We start from the raw sequence: 18,999 nt of genomic DNA on the forward strand, positions 1-18,999 counted from the left end.
AGGACTTCAAGAAGAACAGAGACGTTGAAAAGGTCTTCCAGGCAGCACTTACTGAGGTACCTGATCAAGTCGCCTCAAGTACCTAGTCAAGTCGTTGTCAAGTCACCTCAAGTACTTAGTCAAGTCGTCCTTAAGTCATTCTCAAGTACTTAGTCAAGTCGTTGTCAAGTCGTCCTTAAGTCATTCTCAAGTACTTAGTCAAGTCGTTGTCAAGTCATTGCCAAGTCATTGTCAAGTCGTCATCAAGTTACTTGTCAAGTCCTTCAAGTCCCTTAATATAAGATGAGTGACACCGAAGAACAACCAGAAAAGGCTCCCGTAGAAGATACCAAGATTACCAAGGCTAAATCTCCGGGCAGAGTCGCTGCCGGAAAGAAGCTCGCGGAGATGAATAAAAAGAACAAAGCAAAGAAGGAGGAAAAGGTGGAGGAAGAGAGGAATCCTTTATCAATCCTGGGTACGTCATTGGCGCGTTAGGAGTCGCTATAGCAGCAGGCAGCCTCTACTTACAATGGCGGGCTACGAAGCCAAAAGTAAAGTGGGAGGCCGCAACATATCACGCACCTGTGGAGGTTAGAAAAAGTAAGATCCCTGAAATGGAATAACCTTCTCGCTTTGTAATATAATGTCGACCGCGTTGTTGAAAACTGTTGAAGAAGCAGCTATCATTACTTCTATTGTTGCGGGTATTGGTTGGGTAGGTAAGAAAGTGCTCAAAGAAGACTTTACTGAAGACCCAAGCAAGAGCTTCGCTAACTTTGCTAAGATGACCGCTGCCGTAGGCGGGGCTATCATGGTAAAGGATTACCTACGGAAGGAAAAGTACCTACCTAATGTATAATGGTTAGCTTAGTCGCAGGTGGAGTCATTGCAGCTTTAGCATTTACAGGGGCTAATTATGGCGGTCAATATTTGGATAGATTAGTTAGAGGTGATCGCAGCGGAGATTTGGCCGCCGAAAGGAAGAGACACGACTTAGCGCTGGAGAAATATCAGCGGGACGTGGCAACTTGGAATGAAAAAAGACAAGCTTACAGGGATTGGTTGGATAAGAACTACCAAGACAAAATGCAGGCGGATAAGAACTTCGAAAACACAGACTACGCCTTCAAACTTTATGCGCAAGCACACCCCGCGGCATTAACGGGGTTAAGAAAGCCTCAGTTCAAGAATTACTACCAGCCTTCTAAGAAACAAAAAAATAGTGAGTTGGTATTCGTGGGAGTCGCAGGGCTGGCCGGAGGCGTGGCTTTGGCGTATCTAATATAATGATCGTCTTTTTGGAAAGCGACAAGAATAACTTTACCACGTATTTGAATCCTCCCATCCGCGCGGAAAGGGTTCGGTTGGTTAGTTGCTCTTTGTACAATTCTTGGTATAATTTAATTAATGGCTTTGTCGTCGTGACTTCCGGCACCAAACCAAAAATACCAGATTCCCATTACACCCCCATAACACTGGCTAAGGAGCTAGCAAAGCATGGATATACTCTTACCACAGGATTACCCCATGAAATGACATTTAAGAAAAATAATGGGAGCGCCAATCTAAAGGACAGTTTATTGGTAGAACTCCTGGGCCTTACTAGTACCACGATAAATAGCGGCAGTACATATGATGTGAAATGGAAAGTCGCATCCTCTTATGAAGTCTATTGCGACTTGGTCCATAGTTACAACAATGGAGAAAAGTCTTCTCTTATGTCCAAGTTTCTGCCCCAAGGTAATCCATTTGACCCAGTAGAATACACTCCCATTTCTTTGAGCTATGACTTATCTAATTTGGTAGAAAGCATAAACATCACCATTAAAGTGGACGGAAAGACGGTGGATTTTAACGGACGTAAGATCAATCTTGTTTTGGAATTCATATAATGGGCCGCGTAGAGGACAAACTTAAAAGGATTTACTATGGGCCGGAAGGCTATTGGAGAGGAGCGTCAGCTATCAAGAAACTCGCGACCGCGGCCAGGGTATCAGACGAAACGGCTAAGAACTGGTTGAAAAAACAAACCCTCTGGCAGGTTTATCTTCCCGTGCCCAAGTACATTCCCAGGCCCAGCTTTACCGTAAATACCCCTAATGAAGTTCATCAGGCGGATTTGCTCTTCTTACCACATGACAAGGTGAGAAGAAAGACCTATAGGTACGCTTTGACCGTAGTTGATATCGCAAGCAGATACAAGGACGCCGAACCCATAATCAGCAAGGATTCTGGGGAAGTCGCAGAAGCCCTAGGTAGGATTTATAAGCGCGTCTTGAAATGGCCTAAGCTGCTGCAAGTGGATGCGGGAACGGAGTTCATGGGCGTGGTTACTAAGACCCTGAAAGACCACGACACTAAGATTAGGAGAGCCAAAGCTGAGTACCACAGGGGTCAGAGCATCGTCGAAAGATTCAATAAGACCTTGGCAGAGCGTCTCTTTGGATACCAGTATTGGAAAGAGCTGGAAGATCCCTCCAAACGCAACAGGGAATGGACTCAGAGGCTCCCCCAGGTCGTCGCGGCTTTGAACAACGAGGTGGCCAGGGCTACGGGAATGAAACCCAGGGATGCCATAAAAAAGAAACACGTGGAACACAAGTCCTACGTCAGAAGTTCGAGGGCAGTCTTCCCCCAGGAAAAGAAATTAGGTAATGTCACGGTTCGATATCTCTATGAGCCGGGTGAATTAGAAGGAGGATCCAAAAGAGCTACGGATCCTAATTGGTCTTTGGAAACTTACCAGATCCGAAGTGCGATAGCTAAGAAGGGTCAGCCCATCTTGTATTATCTTCATGATGGTCCCACTCGTGGGTTCGTCAAAGAAGAACTGCTTATCGTGTGATGTCCGAATGCTATCGTATGCACTCCGTCATCACACATCCATCGCTTACCGTCAAATGCAGACAGTGACACCTTCTCCTGCGTGACGTTATGTATCTGATGACCATAGCTGCGCAGGCTGTTCATCTTATGCCGCTGTTCCTTGCGTGTTCGTAATACGTTGAGGTAGGACTCGTGCGTAATGTCCTTCTTAACCACATACTTTTTTACGCCTTTAGCTTTCTTTTCTACGCCGTCTAACTTTAGCACGCTGTACATCTTTGGTTTCAGACCCACGTATTCCACGATGGGTTTTCCTAACATTTCGTCTTTCATCTTCCCAATTACCTTCTTATTCTTCGCAGAGTAAAGGAAGTGCTCCTTCGGGTAACCGCTGGTGTCGTACTCGTCTATGTCGGGGAGGCAGTCTTTGTAAACGTCTTCCGTTTGCACTTCTAGAATTAGGGAGTCGGTGTCTGTGTACAGGAGGCGACAGCGGTCTCCGTACTTTGGCTTAAGCTTATCGTAGTAGAACTCGTACATAAGCAGCTTCGATAGATCCAGCACCGTAAAGCCTGTGTAAACGGGCTTGTTTAGTAAGAGGTTTGCCTTTTTCATGTGAATCACGTAGAAGTTCAGCATTTCTACGTATCTAACGAAGCCTGGCTGTGACACGTATGCTTCTGCTTCCTCTTTGGTGCTGACTATTTTTACGCTTACGCGCTTGCGGATGTTCTCCATTGTCTTTCCGAACACGCTGTTGTTCATCAGTTTGAAAAGGTTTTTCTCGAAGTCATTTTTCGCTGCGGTACGCTTTTGCGTGTTAAAGTCAATGTAGGGGCGCATCCAGGGTTCCTGCGTGAATTTTAGGACTCTGTGGATCTTCTCTACGCGCATTCCGTGTCGCACGTAGAACTGCAGGTTGCGGTAATGTACCACATACTTCTTCTTATCCATCAGGTTCATAGTTAGTTTCCTGTACGGTTTGTAACCAGGGCACATTTGCTTTTGCAGCGGACTTAGCTGCTTAAATGGTATCTCTATCGCTTCTGGTGCTAAGGGGAACTCATTGTGTTCGTCGTGCAGGCGCTCTGGGTACTCCAGATCCACTTCTAAGACGTAACCCTTGTCTTCCTCCTTTCCTACCTGCATGTAGAAGTCTATCGGCTTCACTGGATCCCATTCGAAGTCTCTCACAGGTAGGTACTGTGACATTGCCCAACCATAAAGGTTATTCGCATCCAGGTAGTAAATGTATGTGGTTGGTTTCTCTGGGTCGTGCTCTACTAAGGGGTTGTTTGCGCGGGCGTAACGTCGGCTGGGTCCGCATACGCCGCCACGAATACCGTCTTCCATAAACCGATACATGTCGTACTCCGTTAGGAGATCCAACTGCGCATTTGTCTTCTTTAACAAAGCACTCCAGCTGAGCCCAGGAGCCGTGTAGAAATTAGCGGGATCCAATCCGTAATATTCCATAGCCATCTTTCTGAAGCTTTGGAAAACATCTGCGAGCAGCACTACGTCAGACCTTAGGTAGATGTCGTGGTAGTCACCCATGTTCTCACAGGAGTACTTTTCCCACACGTCTAACGCATGCTGGTACTCCTCATCCTTTATACCGGACTCGTTTAGGGTGCTGTAGAAGCGATCTTTGGGTGGTAGGGGTTCTTTGAATCGATCCCAGGAGTCCATGTATTCGTATGGGTAGACTCCTTTCCTTTCCGCGCCGTATTGACTGGAAATGGGAAAGTTGGTGTTATACTTTACGAGGTTTGCTAAGGAGTCCGCCATAAACTGCTGCGAATCTAAGAACTTTAGCTTACCCACAGTTACGGACATGTAGCGCTCTTTGTTGTTGGGTATGCATTTGACGTCGGAGCCGTCTGTTCCTTGTAGTAGCAAATAGGAGTCGTAACCGCGGAGGTTGTGAAAGAACACCGGAATCTCCATGTCTGGATTTACTTTGAAGTTTATATTGCATTTCCAATGAGCCGCTCCTCTGTATTTACCCGTGATGTGGCAGTGATCCCTAACCTTATCCACATAGAAATCCTCAACAAATGCTTTGTGGCAGTGAATGCAGTGCGTGGAGGGCTTTCCCGGCTTCTCACCTTTCTTAGCATACTTCCCGCATTTAAAATGAGCTTCTCCTAGATACTTTCCATCTTCATCCCACGCTTTCTTGGCTCGTCTTCCAAACTGAAGAAGCGTATGTTGACAAATGTGGCATTTTTTTGCCTTGTTAAAAGCCTCCTGGTTCTCTTTGGTAAATTCCATCTTCTTTGGACGTCTTAATTGTTCTCTAATCTCCCCCTCCTCTTCTCGCAATGCTTCTAGAAACTCATTAGCTGCGTTCTTACCTCGGTAAATCACAGGAGGGTTTGCTTTACCGTCTGATCTGACTACTATGTAACCAAAGGAGCAGATCTCGTGTAATCCTACCTTATTCGTGGCACCACGTTTCTGCTCTTCCTTAGTTATCAACGCTTCGAAGTCTGCATATATCACGTAAGGTACCTGCATCTGCTTTTGATGGTCTGCGTATGAAAGCTCTTTGTTGGTGGGCATCTGGATCCGTTGCGCCACTTCTTCGACTCCGCGGCAGATCTCATCGTGTTTCTTTAGGGTATTTAAGGATGTAAATGACAGCAAGCAGCAGTCACAGAAGTACTTTTTGCCTTTGTGCTTAGTATGTCTGTAGAATAGTCTGCTAATGTGTTTAACCCATGAGTAGTGTCCGCCGTGGTAGAATAAATGTACGCGCTCTCCTTTACTTTTTGACAGAACTAACGGTACTATCGTCTGCTCTCTGACTCCGTAAACGTTAATTGCTAGATCGTTTATTTCCTCAAATATGGGGATGTCTATCAACTGCATGGGAAATTCCACACCATCCCACTCTAAATCATCTGTGGGATACTTACTTGTCCTACAGGGATCCTTCTCTGCTGGATACAGTGCAGACCTGATTGCCCACATAAAGCATCGATCGTCTTCATTCTTCACGTTTACAATAGCCTTCTTCCTTTCTACCCACGTTGGTAGCGGTACGTAACTCCCCCCTCGTATGGGTACGTACCTGGCCATACTTATCTCTATTCCTTCAACCTCCTCTACTGTCCAACCCGCTCCTTCTTTCGTGTAGTTAGACAGCGACTCCATTATTGCTTCTAAGGCTTCACTGAGTGACCTATCCAGATTCGTGGATTCTAATATCACTAACGACTTTGATCGCAACATTGCTGTCGTCATTACCTCGTCTTTTGACAAACTTACTTCTACCATTATGCTCGCTTTCAGGGCTCCTAATTCTTCTATACCTTTTCGGAGAGTCCTTTTAACCTTCCTTTCTGACTGACGCCAAAACTGTCTAACGTCAATCTCACCGTTACCGGGTATTGACACCGTGCTGAAGTTGCTTTGGGATTCCATCTATATAATAGGAAATATTTTATACCTAATACCAAGCACTTTTTAGGTCGTCGTAGTCGTACTCACAGTCCTGACAATGCCAAAACAATTTAACCTTAGTCTCAAACTTCTTACCACATCCACAATCATAACTGCTCATACACTTCGTCTTCATTTTCAAATGCTTTTTCAAATCCGCTTCTTTCTTAAAAGTTCTCTTACATTCTTCGCACTCCATATATAGACTAACATATTTGCGCTGTTGCCCCCAACCACACTTGGAGTGGGTTGTTTCCGTAGGTGGATTTTTGACACGGGTCTTGCCCGTGTTGAGATTGCGCTGGAACCCCCATTCCCTATACTACTTTAGAAACACCGACGCAGCTCACACTAGTTTTTAGCTAGTTATATCTTTTTATTCTTAAAGGATGTAACATTTGAAAGTTTTCTGTAATCAACTGTGGCAGACTATTCCATAATTTTGCAGTGGAGACAGAAAGTTATTCCACCTTCAGTTTGCCTCTTAAAAATAGGACATACAAAATTATAATTTGCATATCTCATGCTTCTACCCTAACCCTTTCACTATTTAATATTAATGTATCATTCATATATGGAGCTGTTATTCCATTTATGTGCTTAACAGGTCATGTGACCCTACCTCCCTTGAAACCAGTAGCTGTGTTAAAATGAACATCAGGAATAAAAAGAGCACCTCAATATTAGTAGGGTGAAAGAGGTTTAGGTCATAGAAAGCAAAAAAGTAGAATTAAAAATTTATCATCCATAAGCGTACAGACACATAAAAAACTGATGTCTATTTGTTTTTTGCAATATCAAAAACAATAAAAACTTTTCTAATTTTTAGCGATTAAAACAACCAATGGAAAGAGTGCACACTCGTTGACATCAGCTTTATCTGTCTGTCCTGTCATAGAGATGAAAAAAAATCAATCAGCATGTGAGAAATTGGTAAGTTATTGTGATTGTCCCACGCTGTGATACGACAGGGGAAAACTTTGTAGATTTTTTTTTTTAAATTGTAAAACAGATGTCTTATAAGGATTTGTATGGTATATATGCTCTTTGCCATCCAGCACATTTTCCCATACAAATCCTCATAAAATACTCCATTTTATATTTAATACCATTTATCCTATAGTCAACATTATGAGCTGAAACATCACCCCCTTACTAAAGTTGAGCTGCTCTTTTCATTTCCAAAGTTCGTTCCTGTCAGTGCAAGTCGTCTGTTGCCTGATTACTCATAGCTGCGGATTAGAAAAAAAAGACAAAAGTGAAAAAAACGTTTGAGTTTAGGCATGGACTAAATATGAGTAACTACAATGATACACTACAAAAGAAATGCCACAACTTCCATAAAAGAAAGTCAAATTTCTATAATTTTCATATTACCCAAGATAATATTGAGAAGGGTCCATTGAAAAATGGTTCACCAGAACATAGACCACTTTTACCAAGATTTGTTTTTTTTACCAAATAACTACTGAGTCAGTCACCAGTCATGATTACAGGCCAAGTTAGTTTCAGATCAGTATATCTTGTTTCTGGCTCAATGTTACTGGTCAAAACGACCAGAAAGGCAAACATTTGACTGCCCAGGTTGAACATCTTGCTAAGATCTTGTTAAGATCTTATAAGAATCTTGCAAGATCTTAAATAGGATCTTACAAGATCTTGTCCAAGATCATGCCAAGATAATGAATAAACTTGCCAAGTTCATGCATAAACTTGCCAAGATCATGTAAGATCAGGCCTGATCTTACATGATCTTGTCCAAGATCATGCAAGATCAGGCCTGATCTTACATGATCTTGGCAAGTTTATGCATGAACTTGGCAAGTTTATTCATTATCTTGGCATGATCTTTCATGCTTTTGATAAGATCTTACATGATCTTGGCAATATCTTACATGATCTTTCATAGTCCTAGTAAGATCTGTCATGATCATGGCAAGATCTTACAGGAAGTTGGACAAGATCTTATTTAATCATGGCAAGATCTTATTTAATCATGGCAAGATCTTATTTAATCATGGCAAGATCTTATTTAATCATGGCAAGATCTTATTTAATCATGGCAAGATCTTATTTAATCATGGCATGATCTTACAGGAAGTTGGACAAGATCTTTTATTGTTATGGCAAGATCTTATTTAATCATGGCAAGATCTTATAAGATCTTGGACAATATCTTTTATGGCCATGGCAAGATCTTACAGGATCTTGAACAAAGTCTTCTTTCATAGCCATGCCTAGATGTTACAGGCTCTTTTCAGGAAATACAGGATATTTTAAAGATCTTTCAGGGTCTTCTGCAGGAGGTTATAACAAGTTCTAATGGCTTGCAAACATGATTTCTGATTTCAGATAATGATGAAACTTGTAAGGCTTTATTATAATTATGTAAACTTTATTGAAAACATATGTATCAAATCCTGATAAAGTACATGAAAATTTAAAAGCTATCTTAGATTAAACTTAAATTTCATGCAAATCTCTACTGACAATATTCTATGTTCAACAATATTTCATACACATTTCTTAAATGTTTTAAACACAGGAAGAAGAAATGTTTTAAACACAGGAAGAAGAAATGTTTTAAACACTTTGAAGTAATGTGTGAGTCATATTGAGCTAAACAAACAAGAAATGAAAAGTCGAAAATGCAAAATGTGAATCTTGATTAAAGCATGGTTACCACCATTTTGATTCTAATTTTAATTTGCTATTAAAACTATGATCAAATTTATCATAACTGTATAATGACAGATACAGTAAAGTTTATAAAGATTTGTTACGACAATGACTATTGAAATAGTTAATAGAAGTGACCTTCTCAATTGATAGTGAAAAATTAACTAGTAACTAACTCTTTCATTTCATAATTGAGGAATTGAGTGGATATAGCACAAAATTGAATAGAACACCCTGAATAATTGTAAGATAGTGTACTCATTTTCCCTGACAATTTCCTGACAATTTACAATTTGTTGCTTCTCTGAACTTTGTCTCTGCCATAATTGGCATGCAGGTGACCTCTAAAACAGAAAAAAAAGAAAATTAGTTTGTTTTCTGAATGATTAGGTTCTATTTCAGAAAAATATTTTTTAATTTTATTTTTGAGTTACATAAACCTTATTTATATATCAATATTGCAAAGGAAATAATTTCTTAAGAATTACAGTATTGCCTTAGAAAAATTGAAGCGAATGCTTCATTTTCGAATTCTTAGATTGATCTGAGTCAGCCTTTATTTCAAAGCCATGGAAATATTATTAAGGTTACTGGAGACCTTCAGGGATATGTTTCATTTAAGACTCTCTACGCAACACTTTAAATAAAACCCCATAAAACTATATATCGTTTTAAAGGTCATATACTAATGATTCAGAAAATGATATTATTTAAAAAAGAATTTTTAATTTGAAACAATGCTGGAGCTTTAAACACAAATCGGGCACGTTCAATAGAGGTGAACTATTGGACATTGATTTGGTGCATATAGCCAAAAGAGTTTCACCATGTGAATAAGCAAAAGATAAACTACAAGGGTGTGTGCGATTTTTGATATTTTGCTTCTTTAAAAAGTTATCAAATTTTAAAGTTGTAACGTCGAAAAATTTCAATGCCGGTTAATGTTTTACTGCATAAAAGACGAAAAATATCAAAAATCGCTCATACCCTTTTGTATATTATCTTTTGCTTATTAACATAGTGAGGTTCTTTTGGCTATACACGCTAACGCTAATGCCATTAATTCACCTCTACGAAACGTGCCCGATTTGTGTTTAAGGCTCCAGCATTGTTTCAAATTAGAAAATCACAAAACGACCTTTCAAACGATACATAGTATTAGGGGTCTTGTTGAACGTGTTGCGTAGAGAGAGTTCAAGACAAACATACCCCTGAAGGTCTCCAGTAACCTTAACTAAAGTACACTTATATTGCGCTGATACAAATTTACATTTTTATCTGCTCAAGTATGTTAAGGCTAGGTTTTTTTATCAAATCACAAAATAGCTTATATTTTCTAATAACTCGTTAAATCTCAAACCAGTGAAAATAAAGTTTGGCCATCAAGTACTGATTAATTAGGGTTTTTGAAATTTAGCGCGGCATTCTCCAAGAGAAATTCAGATCCAACACGTATTTTGAAGAAAAAAATCTAAGTGGCATCTCGAAGAGAAGATCACTATACGATCCAACACTTTAAAAGAATTCTAAGTTAGCGCGGCATTCTCGAAGAGAAGATCATAATACGATCCAACACTTTTGAAAGTTAGCGCGGCATATCGAAGGGACGATCACACTATACGGTCCAACACTTTTGAAAGAATAAGCGCGGCATTCTCGAAGAGAAGATCATTATACGATCCAACACTCTTGAAAGAATTCTAAGTTAGTACGGCATTCTCGAAGAGAAGATCAGGTCGATCCAACACCTTTGAAAGAATTCTAAGTTAGCGCAGCATTCTCGAAGAGAAGATCACCGTACGATTGAGCACTTTTGAAAGAATTCCAAGCTTTTGAATTTAGCGCGGCGTTCTCGAAGAGAAGATCACCGTACGATTGAACACTTTTGAAAGAATTCCAAGCTTTTGAATTTAGCGCGGCATTCTCGAAGAGAAGATCACCGTACGATTGAACACTTTTGAAAGAATTCCAAGCTTTTGAATTTAGCGCGGCATTCTCGAAGAGAAGATCACCGTACGATTGAGCACTTTTGAAAGAATTCCAAGCTTTTGAATTTAGCGCGGCATTCTCGAAGAGAAGATCACCGTACGATTGAACACTTTTGAAAGAATTCCAAGCTTTTGAATTTAGCGCGGCATTCTCGAAGAGAAGATCACCGTACGATTGAGCACTTTTGAAAGAATTCCAAGCTTTTGAATTTAGCGCGGCATTCTCGAAGAGAAGATCACCGTACGATTGAGCACTTTTGAAAGAATTCCAAGCTTTTGAATTTAGCGCGGCATTCTCGAAGAGAAGATCACCGTACGATTGAGCACTTTTGAAAGAATTCCAAGCTTTTGAATTTAGCGCGGCATTCTCGAAGAGAAGATCACCGTACGATTGAACACTTTTGAAAGAATTCCAAGTTAGCGCGGCATTCTCGAAGAGAAGATCACTATGCGATCCAACACTTTTGTAAGAACTCTAAGTTAGCACGGCATTCTCGAAGAGAAGATCAGATCCAACACCTTTGAAAGAACTCTAAGTTTAATAGCGTGGCATATCGAAGGGACGATCACACTATACGGTCCAACATTTTTGAAAGAATAAGCGCGGCGTTCTCGAAGGGAAGATCAAAGTCTAAATTTCAAAGTTTGTGCGTTATTCTCATAGAGATCAATATATCGCTTTTTTAAATCGTAAAAGTTGTATCAACTATATTTTGGAATAATGGGAAGACAAAACTTACCTTTGTTCGTTTATAACTGTTCTTGAAGTCATGGTAGCGAGATAGTTTTCCGTTTTTTCCCCGTTAACCTTCTTTGACGCTTGAAACTATTTGAAATACAACAAGCACGTGAGGACTCTTAATCTTTGAAAAATACACGTGACTCTGTAGACCAATGAAATTTTTCTTGTTATTTGATATTTGACACACGAGAAATTGTACAAAATGTTTCCTGCGATTGGGATGCGCGGGAAATGCCTAACACTGACCAACGATTACATAAATAGTGGAGAATCGAGAGTAAAGTTCGTGATTTTTTATTATTCAAAAATATGAAAGGCAGAGGAAGGAACAGTTTGAATTGCCCTATTTCACTATAACGTCACATCAAAACAATCTATTGTTTGAACGCCCGGGGGGGGGGGGGGGGGTACTCCCCTATTTTCGCTATACGGGTACGTGCCGCCAAACAGGGTATGGAACAGGGTATATGAAATCGCGCTCGCTCTGGGACAGGGTATACGAAATCACGCTCTCTCCTCTCTGGAACAGGGTATCGATTTTCGCGCTACCAGAAAAGGTTATGGTTTTCAGCGATCTTGCTCTGGAACAGGGTATGAATTTCAGCGATTTTACTCTGGAACTGAGGGTCAGGGTTCAGAGGGCTCAGCGGCACATCCGTACCCTAAACTGGCAAGAGTACCCCCCCCCCCCCCACCCCTGGGTTTAAACGCAAAGGATCATGGTCGTCGGACGGGGTCAAATCAATGCAAATTCACCGAAAATTGTTCTAAAACCCGTATCAATCCACGAAGACAAGTAGAATAACCAGCAAATGCTCAGAATATTTTTAGTGCATATTAACACATATTATATCTGAAAACCAGGCTATTTTATATTAAACTATTTCGCTAGGAGCAAATTTTGTTGAATTTTCTATTGAATTTGGTGATTCTATCCCCCACATAAACAAGCAGTGACGTCATAGTGAAATAGGGCAATTAATTAAACAGTTACTTAGGCAAAAAAGCATGAACTTGCATATTTCTGATAAAGAACTGAGCTGTTCAAGTGATGTCTTGAGCAGCTCAAGTGATTCAGACGAAGATGTTTGTGATGGCCATAAAAAGAAAGAATTGATCAGTTCAACCTACCCCGACAAAAAAATCATGATGTCTTTGAAGAAAAAGAACCCAGCAGTCAAAGGGATTCCGAAAAAGATGTTAGGGATATCGACAAAGGCAACCAACCAAGCAGTTCAAGCAATTCCGACGAACATGACAACAAACCGAGCAGTTCAAGCAGTTCTGACGAGTATGTTTGGGATACTGCTTCACTTCACCGAAACAATATTTGCAATCATTTTGCCTTCCAATGTTGTGAATCAGATACTGAATCAGGGACTTCTACAGGCTCCAGTCCAAGTGATGAAGTCAGTTCTGATGACGAAAGATCTTGCAAAGATAATTACAAGATTTGGAAAGATCTTGATAAGATCATACTAAGATCTTGACAAAGATCTTATTAAGATCTTGTTAAGATCATGTTAAGATCATGGCATGATCTTGGCAAGATTTTATAAGTTTATAATTTTAAAAACTCTGTTAAGAAATACAAGATCTTATCAGGATCTTGACAAGATCTTTAAAATATCTTGAAAAGATCTTGTAAAGATCTTGACAAGAATTTGATAAGATCTTTTAAACTATTGTACAAGATCTTGCAAAGATAATGACAAGATCTTGGAAAGATCTTGATAAGATCATACTAAGATCTTGACAAAGATCTTATTAAGATCTTGTTAAGATCATCACATGATCTTGGCAAGATTTTATGAGTTTATGATTTTAAAACCTCTGTTAAGAAATACCAAGAACTTATCAGGATCTTGACAAGATCTTAACAAGATCGTGCCAAGATCTTGAATACCTAAGATCTTGAATAACTTAATACAAGATCTTGCCAGATCTTCCATGATCTTGCAAGATCTTCCATGATCTTATCAAGATGCTCAACCTGGGTGGGCAAGTTCCAATTGACCCCTTACAGCTTGCCAGAATGTAGCTCAATTTGGAGAACTTAGAAATAGGTTTCCACCTCTCAGGAGATTGAATTGTTTTTGTTTTATCCTCCAAATTGAGCTGCTTTGGCATCACATGCAATGGTTCTATTCTAGCCCAACGTTGTTCAAGAAAGGTCCATTATTTTTAGACTTGGTAGGTAAAATTTCTAATTTTAGCATTTTTTTGGGAGGGCAATTGCTTTCCTAACAAATATATAGTTGCCCAAGGATCAATGTCCTGTTGCTTGCCTTAAAATTATTGGAATAAATTTTTTGTTATTGTAATATTTATACATTCCACCAATCGTCACCAAATCGTCAACAATTGTAAATAAATCCTTTGAACTGACATGGCTTGACTTTTGGGTGGGATGTATGGGTGGCATAGTGGTTTACCGCTCGCCTCTCACCACTGTGGTCCGCGTTTGAGCCATGGCTCAGACTGGGTCATATGTGAGTTGAGTTTGTTTGATGTGATGTTCTCTCCCTTGCCATGAGGGTTTTATCCGGGATCTCCAGTTTCCTCCCTCCGTAAAAAGCAACATGTGAGTTGAGTGTTGTATGTTGTAAATAAATATCCCGTATTAATCCTCTATATAGCCCCCCTCTCAAATAAATAATAGCCCCCCTTTTTAAACGAAGAAATTTGTTAAGCCCCCCCCCCCCTCTTTTTAGCCTCCCCCCCCCTGTCCCTTCCCCCTTCACAACTAAAGAATCACGTGTGCTGATTAAAGGTGATTTATTAAAGTCTTGATAAGGTAGATCACTAACATAACCAAAACAGTTTGTTTCTCAAAACTTACTGCGTTTCAACTAAATCAATAAGCCCCCCCTCTCAATTAAGCCCCCTCTTTCTAATAAGCCTTAAACGTGCCTGAAATAAATAAGCCCCCCGGGGGGCTAAATAGAGGATTTACGGTATGTGAAGGGAGGGAGATAATGACAAAAGTATTAAAAAAATGAGGGAGGAAGGGAAGGATAGAGGACGGAAGAAATGGCATAATTATGGATTTCCTAATTTTCTGATTGTTTCAACAATGTCATCATCACAAACATCATTACTGTGGGTACTATCATGCATCCATATTACAGCAATCAAAATAAATAGTCATACATATTAACTCACTTTCTATTTCACTTTCTATACACTTCTCCCATCTACTTCCAGCGTGGTCTCTTTTGTTGCTGAAGTTTTCTTGTTCCAATTTTTCAGTATCTGTCTCTTCATATTCACAACAACTAAACTCTTCAACATCAACATCTATAACTTTTTCTGCTATCAACTGTTCTCACTCTCCTTGTATTTTGTTTAGCTTCTGATCATGCTTTCTACAATCTGGAGTACTCCCTTGGCCATAAATCCTTGATAATGACTGCTTTTCTCCACATACTTCACATAATTTATTCATTTATTGGTCTTTTTTACCTGAAACAAGTTCAAACAATAGGTATATATAGTATAAAGAGCAAACTATATAAAGTCTGAAGTGTTTTGGTGGCATGCTAAAGCAACCCTTAAAAGTGTAGTGGGGGCTTATAAATGGCTAAACTAGGCAGGGGGAGGGGGGAGAGTTGAAAAAATATTAATAAACTTTAGTGCAATTACTAGCAAAATGTCTCTCCCTCGACTCTATTGTTAGAATGAATTCCTTCCTATGAGAGATGTGCTGGCCAACATGTTGGTTGATATAACAAAAAACAGCAAGAAAATTTTTTTGTCAAAGTCTACTACCCAAAGCTAGTGGGTTCTCATCCCTCAACACCCTTCGCTTCCTAAGAGGATCAGTTACAGTCACTGGAAAGATTACCCGTCAGGTGCTTGAATATTAATATGATAACTGAAAACCTACCCCTTTCCCCCTCTCAAAGAAAAACACATCTAAATTATATCAAGTCTAAGAAAATTATTTCTTAAGCCTTTGACATACTTCACCAGACTCTAACCCTCTACAGTGACAGATCTAGAATAGATACATTTTTCTTTGTTTTCTTCCTTTCTTCAGTATTACTGATATATACATACAAGTTCACCAAGTGAGCAAAGTGAGTTGCTTGCTACTGAGTACAAATAAGTTTGAATCAAAGTAACATCACTGACATGAATCGCCTAACTGGTCTAAACAAAAATATCGTTATTACGTTGGAAAAGAATGCAAAGTTCCCAAGAAAATCGATGAAATTTTTGACTCGGGTTGAACTAGAATTTTTCAACTTGGGACCTAATGGTGAACTTGCTAATACAAAAGTTCTCCGTGCCCCCTCGTTTTGTAATCAGAATTAGTTTCCACCTAGAACTTTGCATTTTAAAACTGCAGGAATGTGCAGATTTAGATTTGCTTTAGTTCAATTTAATAAAAAAATAGGCCAGTGCTTCGAATTAAAGATAAACTCACTTGATGAACTTCAATTCTTTTACACGAAAAACACCTAAAAACGTTGAATTGTTGTACCATTCTAATCCACTGGTGTTAAAGAAATGCTTCTTTCCGATAACGTAATCCAAAATCTCTCTTTTTTGAAGAATATTCAGAGCAAAAAGACAAACTTCGATGAAAAGAAAAAAATAACACAAAAGGATCTCTGTATTGGTCCCAATCCACACTCGGTTTGTCAAAGAATGATCAGGAACGCCTTGTCATAATTGACTCCCGCACAAGATTTTTAATTTTATAAATATCGATATCAGTTATTACGATTATTACATAAAAATATGTAAATGAAAATCATGAAACAAGAATAGTGATGTTTTGAAGATTAGAAAATTTTGAAAATGTAAACAATTGGATAAATTTAATGTTGAGCATAAAAATATGAACAGCCCTATTCCCTAGGGATGTGTGAAAAATACTAGATAGCAGTATTGCAGCTGGAAATTTCTTGTTGAACATTATTCCCTTGTCGAATATGACCGAGAAAATTCGGTTTTGCAGTGGATATGAAGTCGCGAAAGAAATTGTCAAAGTCCCTGTTGTGTTTCCATACATTCCCTTATAAGAGCCTTTCGATTACTAAGCACGCTGTACATCAGCTGTTAGCTCCAAATAAATAGTTACAACGACTATGGAGCTCTGGCTACCTGCGCAGATAGATAGGGTCTACTAGAGTGCAGCATTATTCCCCTTGTAACTAAATATAGTGATTTGAAACTGAAAAGGATGCCCTTTTAAATATATTCGTTTGAAAAAACGATATTCTTAAAAATGGTCAATGTGATACCATTCAATATGGTGATTTGAAAAAAGAAAACTCTTTTAAATATGAGCAAGGATACTCTTAAATACAGTCATTTGAATTAAAGGATACTCTTAAATACAGTCATTTGAATTAAAGGATGCTCTTAAATACGATCATTTGAATAAAAGGATACTCTTAAATACAGTCATTTGAATTAAAGGATACTCTTAAATACGGTCACTTGAATAAAGGATACTCTTAAATACGGTCATTTGAATAAAAGGATACTCTTAAATACAGTCATTTGAATAAAAGGATACTCTTAAATACGGTCATTTGAATTAAAGGATACTCTTAAATACGGTCATTTGAATTAAAGGATACTCTTAAATACGGTCATTTGAATAAAAGGTTACTTTTAACTATTAACTATTTTTTTAAATACGGTCTAGGATTTTCTTATTACAAGACTACATCCCGGGTGTAGTTTCACCAAAAGAAACAAATCAATACATGAAACAGATCAAAAGAAACTTAATGGACGAATATGGCTCAATAGTTTATTGGGAGCTTCAAAAATCCTTTCACTGGATTCTAATTATAAAGCATAAGATTATGGTCAAGGATCTACTTTTTCACATCTATTGGTGGTCATAGCTAACATTAACGTAAGATTAGTCAGTTTGAGTTTATTCTCACAGAGATATTCTCTATTTGATGATTGAATTGATTTTTTTACGAGGATCCTGGTTTGCATTATCGATTTCTTCTGTCGGCAACGAAAACCATTTCAAAAAGAAAGCAAAGGACATCCTTTTTTTAAGGGCTATGAAATAAGGAAGAGATGCTGTACGCTTGATAGGCTCTTAAAAAGGCCGAGTTCAAATTGATAGTGCTTGTCTTTCCTCGCGGGACACAGAATAAGAGCGAATTCCAATTGATTGGAAGTATTTTATTTTCTTAAAGAAACTTCAAGCGATTCTCCACAGCTAATAGATAATTTTGCTTTATAGATTAAAAAAATTCAGGCTGAAAATCTTTTTTGAGTAGGTATAATGCTTAGGCCACCCATCCAAATACTAATCCTCCTTAGACGTGCTTGACTCAGTATTTTCGATGCCCAAGTTTTTCCCACTGGACCACACTTCAATATACGTAATCAGCATAACAATAGCCGTGAAAACAATGCACCAGATAGACTAGCCTTTTTGATGTTATTTTCTCAACCGATTCCGTGCGTGGCAGAGATGCAAGGGATTAGCCTATATGGTCTGGGGGCCGGCTGGTCTCTCCCCTGATGCTTCGGCTAGAACATTTTCTTGCGTAATTCGTACACCCAAGGGCAGAAGGATTTAATCGCCGTCAGGTCCGAAGTCCATACGACGCCTCAGCTCTGCGGATGTCTCGGGGGTATGGCAAAGTAGAATCGATTTTTTTTGAGTTTTTTTTTTTTGTGGGTTCGAATCCCAAGTTATGCACAAAAGATTGTTCTTATTTATGCATTTTTTATCATAGCTTCCGAAAAAATTTTCTGCCATGTTATGTCAAAGTTACTACCTGCGTAGGACTCAGGCGAGAACGAATTTCGACCTTACTACTCTCCCACACAGGAGTAGGTGTTTGGAATCGAACAGTAGGAGAATTGATTTAACTAATACACCGTATGGTTTGTGATGTTTAGAAACTAACGTTTCGGACGTTAGTCCTTTGTCGGAGTAAATGTGATATCACGATGTCAGGTTTAGTGAAAATTACAATGAATGTCTTTCATTTAACTTGAAATTTTTAAGTGTTTATTTTTAAGAGTTTTATGTTTTTGTATAGTTTATTTTTATCACAATGAAAATAATAAAATAGATAGCATTACTTTTTTAGCAGCAAAACAGAAAATAAGATGGCCATAAGATATATAAGGGGAGTTTTTTTCAGTCGGCTAGCAGTCGTACCCTACGAACACATAAATTAAGATATGATAAATAATAACTATATCACCTCGACTGCGAGTATCCCATCTAGACACAACATAATGGGATACTCGCAGTCAGGTGATTGAGAAAGACTAAGGAGAGTTTAATATATTCTCAGGGGAATTTTATTCAGTCCGTTATAGTTATAGTAC

At 39.0% G+C, this 18,999-nt stretch overlaps 1 long non-coding RNA gene across 2 annotated transcripts; it reads right to left on the reverse strand.

The window, feature by feature from the left end:
* Nucleotides 1–6,613: 6,613 nt before the first annotated feature.
* On the reverse strand, nucleotides 6,614–16,285 carry LOC148909803 (uncharacterized). Of its 2 annotated transcripts, XR_016120249.1 has the most exons (4): nucleotides 16,157–16,285; nucleotides 14,833–15,132; nucleotides 11,666–11,751; nucleotides 8,809–9,281 (listed from the first exon to the last, which is right to left on the reverse strand). It is a non-coding gene; the product is annotated as an uncharacterized LOC148909803 (long non-coding RNA). The 2 variants fall into 2 exon arrangements; XR_016120250.1 differs by lacking the exons at nucleotides 8,809–9,281; nucleotides 11,666–11,751 and adding an exon at nucleotides 6,614–7,490.
* Between the last annotated feature and the right edge of the window lie 2,714 nt (nucleotides 16,286–18,999).

The sequence above is a fragment of the Actinia tenebrosa genome, unplaced genomic scaffold (assembly GCF_029948245.1).
Source record: "Actinia tenebrosa isolate PJP-AT-01 unplaced genomic scaffold, QUT_ActTen_1.0 PGA_scaffold1__47_contigs__length_23844297, whole genome shotgun sequence".
NCBI classification, from domain to species: domain Eukaryota; kingdom Metazoa; phylum Cnidaria; class Anthozoa; order Actiniaria; family Actiniidae; genus Actinia; species Actinia tenebrosa.